This window comes from Globicephala melas, unplaced genomic scaffold (assembly GCF_963455315.2).
Source record: "Globicephala melas unplaced genomic scaffold, mGloMel1.2 SCAFFOLD_80, whole genome shotgun sequence".
In the NCBI taxonomy this organism is placed as follows: Eukaryota; Metazoa; Chordata; class Mammalia; order Artiodactyla; family Delphinidae; genus Globicephala; species Globicephala melas.
The window spans coordinates 962330-975014 of record NW_027207256.1 but is presented as its reverse complement, the minus strand read 5'-3'; positions in this window follow the sequence as shown (position 1 = coordinate 975014).

Below are 12685 nucleotides of genomic sequence, written 5' to 3'. Positions count from 1 at the left end.
GGTCCTCTCTTCATGTCACAGCCAGACATCAATTAATTGTATCCTTTGTTCATTTCTAGCCGAGGAGAAGGAGGGTCAGTATTTCCCAGCATTCTCCTCAAAGGTCCAGATATTCTCTCTTTTTGAACCAGCTTTAGGTCATAGGTCACCCCTAAACTAAGCACTGTGGCCAGAAAGATAGAATGTGCTGATCAGCTTGGCCAAGGTCCCATATACCTCCTCTGGCACCCAGGCGAAGCCAGCTTCCCTACAACCACCTGGATGTTCTATAGGGATCAGGATCTGACAGGAAGGTGGGAATAGGTGCCGGGGAGGCTGCTTCTACTCTATGCAGCCACTGTGATGCTTACATGACCTTGGGCAAGCCACTCCTTTCCCAGGACTTCAGTTTCTTTCATGCCAAATGAAGGATTGGATGAGATGGTCCCCAAGATCATCATGTCATGTCCCCAAAACTCTTCCTCAATGTCTAAAGAGAGCTTTTCAATCCAGCAGAGGCTGCCCTGGAGACTCTTGTCATCCCTGCCCTCTGGCCCGTCTTTGCTTCAACGGCTCTGCTGCGTTCTTCCTCTAAGCAGCAATGATGTTATCTGCTTCCTCCACGTGATACGTTTAACCACAGTCCTTTGGGGCCCACACTCTGGTTCAGCTCCCTCGAGGGCCACAGGCTGAAGGAGTGAGGTTAAGGATCCAGGCCCCCAAGTCCCTGGAGAAAGAGAGAGTGGTTTGTTTATCTCAACTCCTAAAATGCCACATGAAAAAGAGGTTTAAAAGCTCCGGGCAGGTTATGGGTGCCATAAACAGCTTATGTGAGGTTTTTAGGATGAAAAAATCACCTGAGATAGAGGAGCGGGAAGGCAGAATTCTAGGGCCCACCTTCCTGCCCCAGGGCAGACGAGCAGCACCTCAGGCACCTTCGTGGAGCTCAAGCACTGCCTGAGACTCCGGCGGCAGCAGCCATTAGCAACAGCAGCAAGTTTCTTGAGAATTTTTAAAGCTCATTCAGTCGTTCAACACAGATGTATTGGACCCTATTATGTGCCAGGCGTCATGCTGGGCAGGCGAGATATAGAAATGAAGAAGATTCCCTAAGGAATTTTTCTTTTTAAGTACGGTTCTTACTCTTGCATTAACTGAGAGCCAGAGCTCAAAAAAGTTCCAGCTGATTTGTGGGATTCCCTTCCCTTCCCCATCCCCAAATCTTGTTTCATCACTGCTTTCCAAGGAGAGGAGAGAAAATCAGTGAATCAGTAGTTTTGAGCTCCTGGTTTGCCCAGCACTAGGCTCGGGGCCGAGAGGGAAATCGGGAGGAGAGGCGGGGCACGGTCTTCACCCTCAAGGAGCTGTCAGATTGCCAGCTCTGCCGCTTTTTAACTGAGACTTTCAGCATCAATTGTTCCCTTCTTTATGCCTCAGTTTTTTCATCTGTAAAATGGGGGGATAATAATAGGGCTTTTCTCATAGATTTCTTGTAAGGATTAAATTAGATAACCCATGTAAAGATTTTTTTCTATAGAGACTGGCACACAGTAAGTGCTCAATAAAGGTAAGGCATTATTGATTTCATTTATAACAGTAAGGCAGAGTCGAAAGATATAAGAGGGAAAAAAGCATAGTCAGGGAAGGCAGCCTAGAAGAAGTGGCACTAAACCTAGTCCTTGATTTTGATGGAGGACTGCCAAGTACCCCAAGGGCGGGGAGCTGGTCTCATTCTTCTTGGCTCTCTCTGGCACTTTCCATAGTGCAGGGCACTGAGTCAACTCTGGTTGAGCAATGAACACCAATGACAGGCGTGCAGCTGGAAATGAGCCTAGTGTGTTCCTCCAGCGGCAAGACAGCTGGCTAGTGGAGCTTGGTACCCACAAGTTCGCAGACCCCATCACAGCAACTTTTTAGTTGTATGATTTTAAGCAAGTTGTTTAACCAGACCTCAATATCTCCATGTGTAAAAAGTGAAAGAGAGTAATACCTATTTCTTAAGTTTACTAGGGGGCAGGGACAGGGAAGTGGCATCATATATTTCCTATAAGATGTTGGCACTGACCAATGGCAGAGTTGAAGGAATGTTAGCAGGCTGGTCTGTAAGGAAATGCTCTCCCCTTCTCTCAAATAGTTCTGGCAGAAGGTACCAGAGACCTAGGACTTGACATGCCTTCTTCTGAATTTAAATAAACTTCAGCCTAAGAATAAATTTAGTCAAATATGTGGTTATTATTTTTTAAAATCTTAAGCATGTGCCTGTTTCTTTTTGGTTTACTAGAGGCTTTTTTTACCCAGACTCTACAAATTGACCCTGACTTTGCTCTTAAAAAATTAAAAACCTCCCCCTAGGTTTCACTTCTGCATCATCAGAAGTGAAATCATCAACATGGGTCACCTGTTCCTGAGTGTCATCAGAAGAGAGATATCATCAACATGGGTCACCTGTTCCTGAGTGTCAGCAGGAGAGTTATGCATGGAACATCCATCTTCCCATCCCCAGGAATTCCCAATTCTCTCCAAGTGCATGCAAACACCAGGGTTCCAGGGCGCTTGGAGGTCAGAAGAGCCAGGATGCCCAAAGCCCCTCCCTCGGGGCCCCCAGAAGCACATGAAGCCATGAACACGCATCACCTGTACCACACACCCCCCCCAACCCCACCCAAGAGAAGGAAACAGCCTCTGTTCAGACCACAGGCTTAGGCAGAGGACATGCCCCGCCAGACTCCCAGCTGTGCTTCTGAAACCTGCAGCTTTTCCAGAGAACCATCCAGCCACTGTATCAGCAGAGGGAGCTCTAGGTAGCAAATAACTGTCCTCTGACAGCAGACAGTACTTTCCTGTAGAAAAGATTTGTAGGAAACAAGGAAAAGCAGGGGTCCTAAGTGGAGCTGGCATCCATCCTGTGCAGAAGAAAACGCCACCAATTTGCAAGGGTAGCTTGGGGGGTGGGGGTCAGGGCTGGGTAGTGATCCGGGAGAGGAAGAGACACCAGTTGAGGAAAAGATGCATGAAAGTCACCACACTGCTTAGCGGATTATCTGACCTTGTTCTGTACCAGCCCTTTGACCCACTTCTAGACATCTCACAGCCTTTGTACTACCCTCTCAATGATGTGATGTTTGAAAAGGGGACACACTCCAGATCCAAGTCTTAGACTAGTTTGGCAGACTTCTTTTTTTCTTTAAAATAAATGTTTATTTTGTGTGTTAGTGGTGTGCAATCTTGTCCCTAGGGCTATAGGCTTAGAACTGTGGGAGGACAGCAGTGATGATAGTGGTGATGATAACGATGGTGATGGTGAGAGTTAAAATTTTTTGAGCGCTTACTATGTGCCAAGCCCTGTATTGATACTGTTAACAATAGTAGTCACCAAATATTTATTGCGAACCTACGAGATACCCAGGATGGTGCTCATGTCGGGGCATTCAATGCTGAATAAAACATGGAAGGCCCCTGCTCTCCTGGAGATTGCATGCTAGATTCTAGACTGCAGATGGGACCAAGATAAGTAAATAAATATGTCAACAAGTAATGTCAGAGAGTGATGAGTGTTCCGAAGAAAATTAAAAGGAGCCACCTGCTAGAATGACCAGAATAGGGCAAGTTTAAACAGGCTGGCCAGGGGGCCTCAGCAAGGGGGTTACGCTGGAGTGTTTCGTGAACTGTCGTCTGACTTCTTTAAAGCACCATGATCTGTCGGCCGAATAAGTAACAGATCTATTTTTTCAAACGTGTATACGTGCTCTTGTAATGTATAAATGACAAATGCCACTTAATTCATAGTAGTTCTTTTGTCGTTTTGGATGATTACTCATTGTTGAAATTGTTGAAAACTCAACAATTTGCGTGGTATGATGGGGGGATGGAATGAATTAGGAAAAAGTTCATTTAAAAAAGAAAAAAGTTAAAAGGATACCATCTCACCAAAAAAACATCTGTAACATCTTATGGAAAAACCCAAATGAACCTTTTGGCCAACCCAATAATATTACACCTCAATCTTTTTTGTCCAAACACCCTTTTGTGCTATTAACTTTACACTCATGCCTCTCAGAGGTTCTCTGTGTTACCAATGTTTCTGTCTAGTCCCTGTGTCTTTAAGGTGGTAGGTTCAGCCTTTTACCCCAAACTCTTCTCCTACCTTGTTTGCAGCCTCTGTTCTGCACCCTCATCTCAACCCATCTTCTACCTGTTGTTATTCCTCAGTGTCGCTCAAGTCTCTTTCAATTGTATAACTCAGGAATCCATTTCAAAAAGGCTCAAGGGAAAAGGGCATTTATTGGAAGCCTCTTAGTTCTTCTTCTGGGGTTTTGTCTTGTTCCTTTGTTAGAAACATATTCCTCTGTCTCCTAATTTTGCCTAATTCTCTGTATTTATGTCTACATATTAGGTAGGTTTGTTACATTTTCCAGTCTTGGAGAGGTGGCCTTATGTAGGATACATCCTATGAGACCCAACAGCATACTCTCCTCTGGAAACAAAAGCTGTATATTCTAGGGGTGCCTGCTATACAGGTTGTATATTCTCTTCTGTCGTGGAAGTGCCCACTGCTGTTGGCACACTGGTGGGTGGGGCTGGCCCCTGGCCTGGTTGGCTGCCAGGCCCTGCCTCATGCAGAGGTTGCTGACCTGCAGGTGTTTTGTGCCAGGTCCCAGGGTTTTGTCTATGGGGCCTATGTGGGCTGGGGCTGGTGCCAGACTTCTGGTGGATGGGTCTGTGTCCTGTGGCAGCTGGCTACAGGGCCAGGAAGGTCCAGGGTTGGTGCTGACCCACTGGTTTGGGGGGTCAGGTTCCCAGAGCAGCTGGCTGGGGGTACTAGGGGGCCTGGGGCTGGTGCCCACCTACTGGTACTCCAATGTTGTTTAAACAATTGCAAATCATACACAGTGATGCTGAGACTTGATCAAATGATAGAATCACCTGGAGCATTTTTTAAAACTAATGATGTTCAAACCCCATCCACAGAATTTCCTATTCAATCCCTCTGGGCTATGCCAGGCCTCAGCATCTTTTTTTTTTTTTTTTTTTTTTTTTGCGGTACGCAGGCCTCTCACTGTTGTGGCCTCTCCAGTTGCGGAGCACAGGTTCCGGACGTGCAGGCTCAGCGGCCATGGCTCACGGGCCCAGCCGCTCTGCGGCATGTGGGATCTTCCCGGATCGGGGCACAAACCTGCGTCCCCTGCATCGGCAGGCGGACTCCCAACCACTGCGCCACCAGGGAAGCCCCAGGCGTCAGCATCTTAAAACAGCTCTCCAAATGATCTAATGCGCAGCCAGGGTTGATAACCTTGACCACAGAAAGTAATTATAAGTGTTTCGATTCTTTTAAAACCCACTTCTGATGGATAGCACCAGAAAAGAAAACTATAAATTTTACTTATGAATAAAGGCAAACCTTTTCACTAAGCTATTGGCACCAAACGCATAAAGTGTTATGGCAAAGGAGAGCTTATTCCAGGAATTCAAGGCTTGTTTGGATGAGGGAAGGTATCGACATAATATATTAATTACATCAATATTAAAGGTGAAGCTGAAAAGCCATTTGAATAAATTTGGTAGTCATTTCTAATAAATCAACAAGTAAATCATTAATAGAAGGAAATCACCTAAATATAATTTAGGCTAATGAATAAAAAACCCTATTCCAAATGGTGAATTATTTAAATAGTTACAAAAGTTCTTGCAAATGCATTAAAATAGGAAAATAAAATAAAATAAGTGTAAGCATTGGAAAGAAAACTTTAAACTATTTTTACTGATGGTTTGGTTGTATACTAAGGAAACTAGTAGACTTTAATAGAAATTAAAACAATAATCTTACTAGAATCAATAAGCGTGTTTGTAAGATGACTGGAAACAATAAAACTATATAAATATTAATAGCTTTTCTCTATACTAACAATAATGACTTTGAAATGGATATGGGAGAACTTAGATGGAAAAAATATCCCAATCACAATAGCACCACCATAAAATAACTTGGGGAACAGTTAAGAAGAGAAGCTCAGGAATTATATGAAGAAAAGTATTTTTAAAATAATTTTCACAATCATTGAATTTCATAAAACAAGATTCACACAAATGGAAACAAATACCATATTTCTGAGTGGGAAGATATAAAATGCAAATATTACCAAAGTTAATGAAATTAACTTAAAATTTCAGTATCAATTAGAATATCAACAACTTGCTTTTCGTGTTGAAGAGAGGGAAAGTAGGAGACTAGATTAAACAAACGGAAGAGGAGACGCCCTAAAATAGCCAATAAATAAACAAGTGTCAAGGATAGACTTGCCTCAAGTTATATCAGAATATAAGTCAAACTTAATAAATATGTTATTGCTGGTTTAGGAATAGAAAAAGGTAGATCATTTAGATCTCTTACAGAGAACTCCTTATATGACAAAGGTGATGTTTGAATCCAGTAGGAGAATATGGTCTCTTTAAAGTATGTTGCTGGCCCAACTGATTTTCCATTGGGAAAAAATAGTGTTGAGCACTTATATCATGTACAAGAAGATTCCAGATGGATTAAAGTCTTGAATATAAGTAAAACAATAAAAATGTCAGAAGAGAAAGAAAGAAGAGAAAGAAAGAAAGAAAGAAAGAAAGAAAGAAAGAAAGAAAGAAAGAAAGAAAGGAAGAAAGAAAGGAAGAAAGAAAGGAAGAAAGGAAGAAAGGAAGGAAAGAAAGAAGAAAGGAAGGAAGGAAGGAGGGAGGGAGGAAGAAAAGAAAGGAAGAAAGAAGGAAAGGAGAAAGCAACTCTTTAAGAATAAACTACAACAGGAGGATGGGGAGGTCAGGCAGAGCTTGACCTGAGGGAGGGAAAGACACTTTTGAATAAATTGAGCCTTACAAACTGGGAAAGAATAAGAAAGATGCTTAGTGTGGTGAAAATATTAATGGCACAGTTGACAACTATTGGGTAACATAAAGGGAGGCAAGAATTCTACCACTGAACCACCAGTGCCTCAGCGTGGGTAATACAAAGGACTGAAGTACAGATTCATGCTACCACATGGAGGAGTCTCAGAAACGTGCTCAAGAAGAAGCCAGACACGAAAGTCCATATACTGTGTGATTTCATTTATACGAAATGCCCAGAATAGGCAAATCTATTAAAACAGAAAGAAGCTTAGTGGTTGCCAGAGGCTGGGGAAAGGCAGGTACAGGAAGTGACTGATAATGTGTACACAGTTTCTTTGGGGGATGATGGATATGTTCTAAAATTAGATTGTGGTAATGGTTGCATAACTGTAAACACACCTAAACAGGTGCATTTTACAGTATGTAAATTAAATCTCAGTAAAGCTCATTAAACCACAGAGTAAACCACATTTGTTTACTAACTTTGCAAAACATAGGGTAACCTATTTCACCAAGGATATAAGGCTCAAATGTCCTTTTTCCAGAATTGGCATATACCATTTCAAATAGGTCAGTTGTCAAAAATCTAAATGGAAGCTCAGTACATCACCATCACCTAAAACTTCAAGTGTGCGTTACCTTAGCAAGAGGTATGGCTTGGTGATTAAATGTGCCAGTTCTGGAGGCAGACCACACTGGGTTCAAATGCCAGTCTCGATACGTACTCCCTGTGTGGTCTGTGGCCTGTTTCCTTATCTGCAAAATGGGAAGAATTAAATGAGGTGATGTATATAAATAATTTAGGTAATGTCTGGCACATAGTAGGTGCTCAATAAATGTGATGGTGTTGACGATAACGGGGTGGTGGTGATTAGGATTAGAGCAGGAAAGAATCTGAGAAATATGTATAAATATGTTTATTTTTATTCATTCTAATTTTTACTTATATGTATTTTTTTATACATAGATAATTTATGTTACCATTCACACTATTATCCGTGGTGAGTTATCATCTGGCAAATTAATTTTGTCAAGTTCCACAGCTGCTAGAGAGAAAATCACTGGCTTCTCCCAAAGTCATTTATTAAACTGGAGAGGAAAATATGTGGTATCTTCAAACTGTCTAATCAACATGCCAAGGACAGATGGAAGGAGAACTAAATGCTGTTTGTAGAGTCTGAATAGCACCCCTCTAAGTTCCTTTGTAGGTGGTGTAAGCAACCTCTCAGCAGCTTGCTTTGGGAGGACCTTGCATACACCAAGGTTCCACAGTGATGGGAAAGGAAGACATCTCTATAGTCTAACGCAGTGATAGTGCTTTGGTTTTTAAAGGCAAAGAAGGAGATGTATTTCTTTGTAGGGTGCAAAGTGCAAATTTTTATTGAAAAATCATGGCATAGAAAGGACTCGTGGGTGCCTTTTGGTGTGCTGGAAAAGTACTACACCTTGACCTGGGTAGTGGTACCCGGATACATGCATAAAGAGTAGTTTAGCTCTACCCTTAAGATGTGTATACTTTATCCCTTTATGTATTTTATATCTCTGAGAGAGAGAGAGACAGAGATAGAGACAAAGAAAGATTTGGAATCTACCCAAGTATTCCAAGGAAATACTCATACATTCATATATACAGAAAAAACCTTATATACAAATATAGTCATCATAGCATTTTTTACAATAGCAGAACATCAGAATCAACCTAACATTGGACAATACCATCTAAAGGTTAAGTAAATTATGGCATATTCACTTATTGGAATATTTATACAACTAAAATGTGTGTGGAGAGTTTGCAAAAACATGGAGAAATGCCATGTTATAAAGTTAAATTGGAAAAAAAATCAGAATGTAAAATCTTTACGTATAGTACGCCAACATAATTGTGCTAAAATATCATAGAAAAATGACAAGAGGGAAATACTCCAGATTTTAATACTATCCTCTAGTGGTGACTCTATGGATGACGTTGTTTTCTTCTCTCAAATTTTCTGCATTTATAATAAATATGTTTAATTTTCACAATTGTATAAATGTAATCAATACTTTTAAATTTATAATAGAAAAAAGCAAACATTGGACCAGGAATCAATCTTGCAGTGACTAATAGCATGGGATGTTTGGAATTGCAGACTTGTTGTCAGATGCCGGTCTCTTTACTTTAAAAGGGCAGTCATTCCCATGGCTAAAACCAATTTCCTAAGGAGACCACCATCAGCTTCAGCGTTACAGCTCAGTAGTAATTCTCCTGACATACAGTTTAGAGATGTACCACCTGCTCAGAAAATAGTTGGTTATGTTCTACCAATTAAGGATTTCTCCTTTGTTGCCAGAACAAGTGCTTCAGAAACTTACACTTCTGGGAAGTTTCTGTGCAGCCAGCACTAGATTAAAATGCTGTAACTTAAAGGAGATTTAATATCCCAAGATGAGATCATACCAATATACATATTTTCAGAGGAGGTTCCTTTGAACCTATAGTTATGAGCATTCCAGGTTTCCTCCAAAACCTTCAACCACTAAGGAAAGATCCACATTATGGGAGGAGGAACTTGGAGGAATTTGAGCTTGATCATTGAGTAAGATTGCTAGTGAAGACATAGGTGATGACAGTATTAACTAACCTCATTGCATGTATCCTTTAGTCATCCATTTATTAAGTATTTATCGAGTACCAGACATTGTGCTAAACTCCACTATTTTTAAGCTTACACTAGAGGTTAGCAAATAACTTTCATCTTGCACGCCAAATTTGATCAGTTGGTAGTGGTGGCCTAGAGTGCTCTGCTGGAAAAATTCTGGGACTGTATCCAGACTCAGATGAAAAGCGTAATGATCGATTAGTAATGTCTGCTATTATTGTGGACAGGGAAATTGTGGTTTATGTGCCATGCATTTGCCATACCTGCTGGATTATTTCTGCCAATTTAATGATGGTCACTTCAGCCCTGACACATGCTCTATATCCTACAGGTTGAAAAAACCAAGTTCTAGCCAAGTTAACATCACTGGAGAAACATTAACAGAGGAGGACAAAACAGTAAATGTTGGCCATCTGCTCCATGCTAGACCTTGTACAGTCCTCTACATATAAGTCATGGTATCTCAGGATATCCCTTTAAGGTGAGCATTATTATTGTCTTTTGACAGATGAGGACCTAGGCTAAGAGAAGGGAGACAACTCTTCAAAGTCCCACAGTCACAGCAGAATTATACATTGAGCCAATGAACAACTCGGGCTTAACGTGGAACCAAATAAAATATGATAGTGTCCCCTACTTTTCAGAAGGTCATAAAGCTAATCCTGCTAATTTTTAATAATTACTTTAGTTAAATGGGTCCCTTTGGAGAAATATGTAATCCAGTTTGTTCATCAAGACAAGATAAGGCACGGTCTGTTCCATTTTCTGCCCAACCCCAGAGTGGCTGGTGTCATTTGGTGAGGGTGGTGCTCATGTCACCCTAGCAACAAGCCCAGAGCTTTATGATCTTGGCTACAAATGCATCCTCTAGGGTTGAGCCCCAGAAAATCCAACCCACTCTTTTTCAGTCTGGATCCAATGTCTGATTATTTGGTGGACCAGTCATTGCCTCATAAAATCACATATAATTACATCTTATTAAACGTTTACTACGTGCCGATCCCTCTGCTAAGAGCTCCAGCTGCACTATGGCATTGCATTTCATCCTCACAGTATCCCTATGAGGTAGATAGTATAGTTATCCCGATTAGACACATAAGAGACATGAGATTTTAGGGTAGAGAAACTTAGTCAAAGTCATAAGAGTTGTAAGGTAGGGCTGAGGCTCCAACCCAGGGAATCAGACTCCAGAATCTATGGCTCAACTTCAGTCTAAATGGTTTAATCTAACTTTTCTTACCAATTGCCAACACATCTTCCTTAGTCGGTTACCCTAGAAACAGACTCTGAGATAGCGATTCAAGTGGAAGTAATTTGGCAGGAAACACCAGTAGAGGAGTGGGAAATTGAAGCAGCGGAGGGAAGGAAGCCTGTAAAATGTATCTCAGGAAGCAATGTATCTGGGAAGCACCATGTAAAATGTGCCCAAAGGGCAGGGAGCTGAGGTATTTATACACCAATTCTTAGCAGTTAGTGGTTGAGTGCTGCTCTCAAGGGACATGAATTCACTGGCACTTCCAGTCTGCCACACATGTGGGCAGAATGAGTGCTGGTGACCAGAGAAAGCCCTTAGGCCAAGAGCTCTAGAACTGGAGGTGGAAGCCAGAGAGCCTGTATGGAAACCTACAGGCCTGGGGGATGTGGGCAGGACATCAGCGACTACTTCACTGTGTCCACTTTCTTCCTCATTTTTTTTTTTTTTTTTTTGCGGTACGCGGGCCTCTCACTGCTGTGGCCTCTCCCGTTGCGGAGCACAGGCTCTGGATGCGCAGGCTCAGCGGCCATGGCTCACGGGCCCAGCCGCTCCACGGCATGTGGGATCTTCCCGGACCGGGGCGCGAACCCTTGTCCCCTGCATTGGCAGGCGGACTCTCAACCACTGCGCCACCAGGGAAGCCCTCTTCCTCATTTTATTTATAAACAACTTTATTGAGGTATAAATTATAGACTATAACATTTACTCATTTTAATTGTACAATTTAATAATTTTTAGCAAATTTACTGAGTTGCATGACCATCACCATAATTTATTTTTAGAGCATTTTCATCACCCCAAAAAGAACCCACATGCCCATTTACAGTTAATCCCTGTTCCCACTCCCAGCTCTTGGCAACCACTAATCTACTTTCTGTCTCTATGGATTTACCTTTTGTGGACATTTTACATAAGTGGGATCATTGTCATTTGTCTCTAGGTATTTTTTGATTTCCTCTTTGATTTCTTCAGTGATCTCTTGGTTACTCAGTAATGTATTGTTTATCCTCCATGTGTTTGTGTTTTTTACGTTTTTTTCCCTGTAATTGATTTCTAATCTCATAGCATTGTGGTCAGAAAAGATGCTTGATATGATTTCAATTTTCTTAAATTTACTGAGGCTTGATTTGTGACCCAAGGTGTGATCTATCCTGGAGAATGATCCGTGCACACTTGAGAAGAAAGTGTAATCTGCTGTTTATGGATGGAATGTCCTATAGATATCAATTAAATCGATCTGGTCTATTGTGTCATTTAAAGCTTGTGTTTCCTTATTAGTTTTCTGTTTGGATGATCTGTCCATTGGTGTAAGTGAGGTGTTAAAGTCCCCCACTATTATTGTGTTACTGTTGATTTCCTCTTTTATAGCTGTTAGCAGTTGCCTTATGTATTGAGGTGCTCCTATATTGGGTGCATATATATTTATAATTGCTATATCTTCTTGGATAGATCCCTTGATCACTATGTAGGGTCCTTCCTTGTCTCTTGTAACATTCTTTATTTTAAAGTCTATTTTATCTGATATGAGTCTTTATTTTGATTTCCATTTGCATAGAATATCCTTTTTCATCCCCTCACTTTCAGTCTGTATGTGTCCCTAGGTCTGAAGTGGGTCTCTTGTAGACAGCATATATATGGGTCTTGTTTTTGTATCCATTCTGCAAGCCTGTGTCTTTTGGTTGGAGCATTTAATCTATTCATGTTTAAGGTAATTATTGATATGTATGTTCTTAATACCATTTCTTAATTGTTTTGGGTTTGTTTTTGTTGGTCCTTTTCTTCTCTTGTGTTTCCCATTTAGAGAAGTTCCTTTAGCATTTGTTTTAGAGTTGGTTTGGTGGTACTGAATTCTCTTAGCTTTTGCTTGTCTAAAAAGCTTTTGATTTCTCCGTTGAATCTGAATGAGATCCTTGCTGGGTAATCTGGGTTGTAGGTTTTTGTC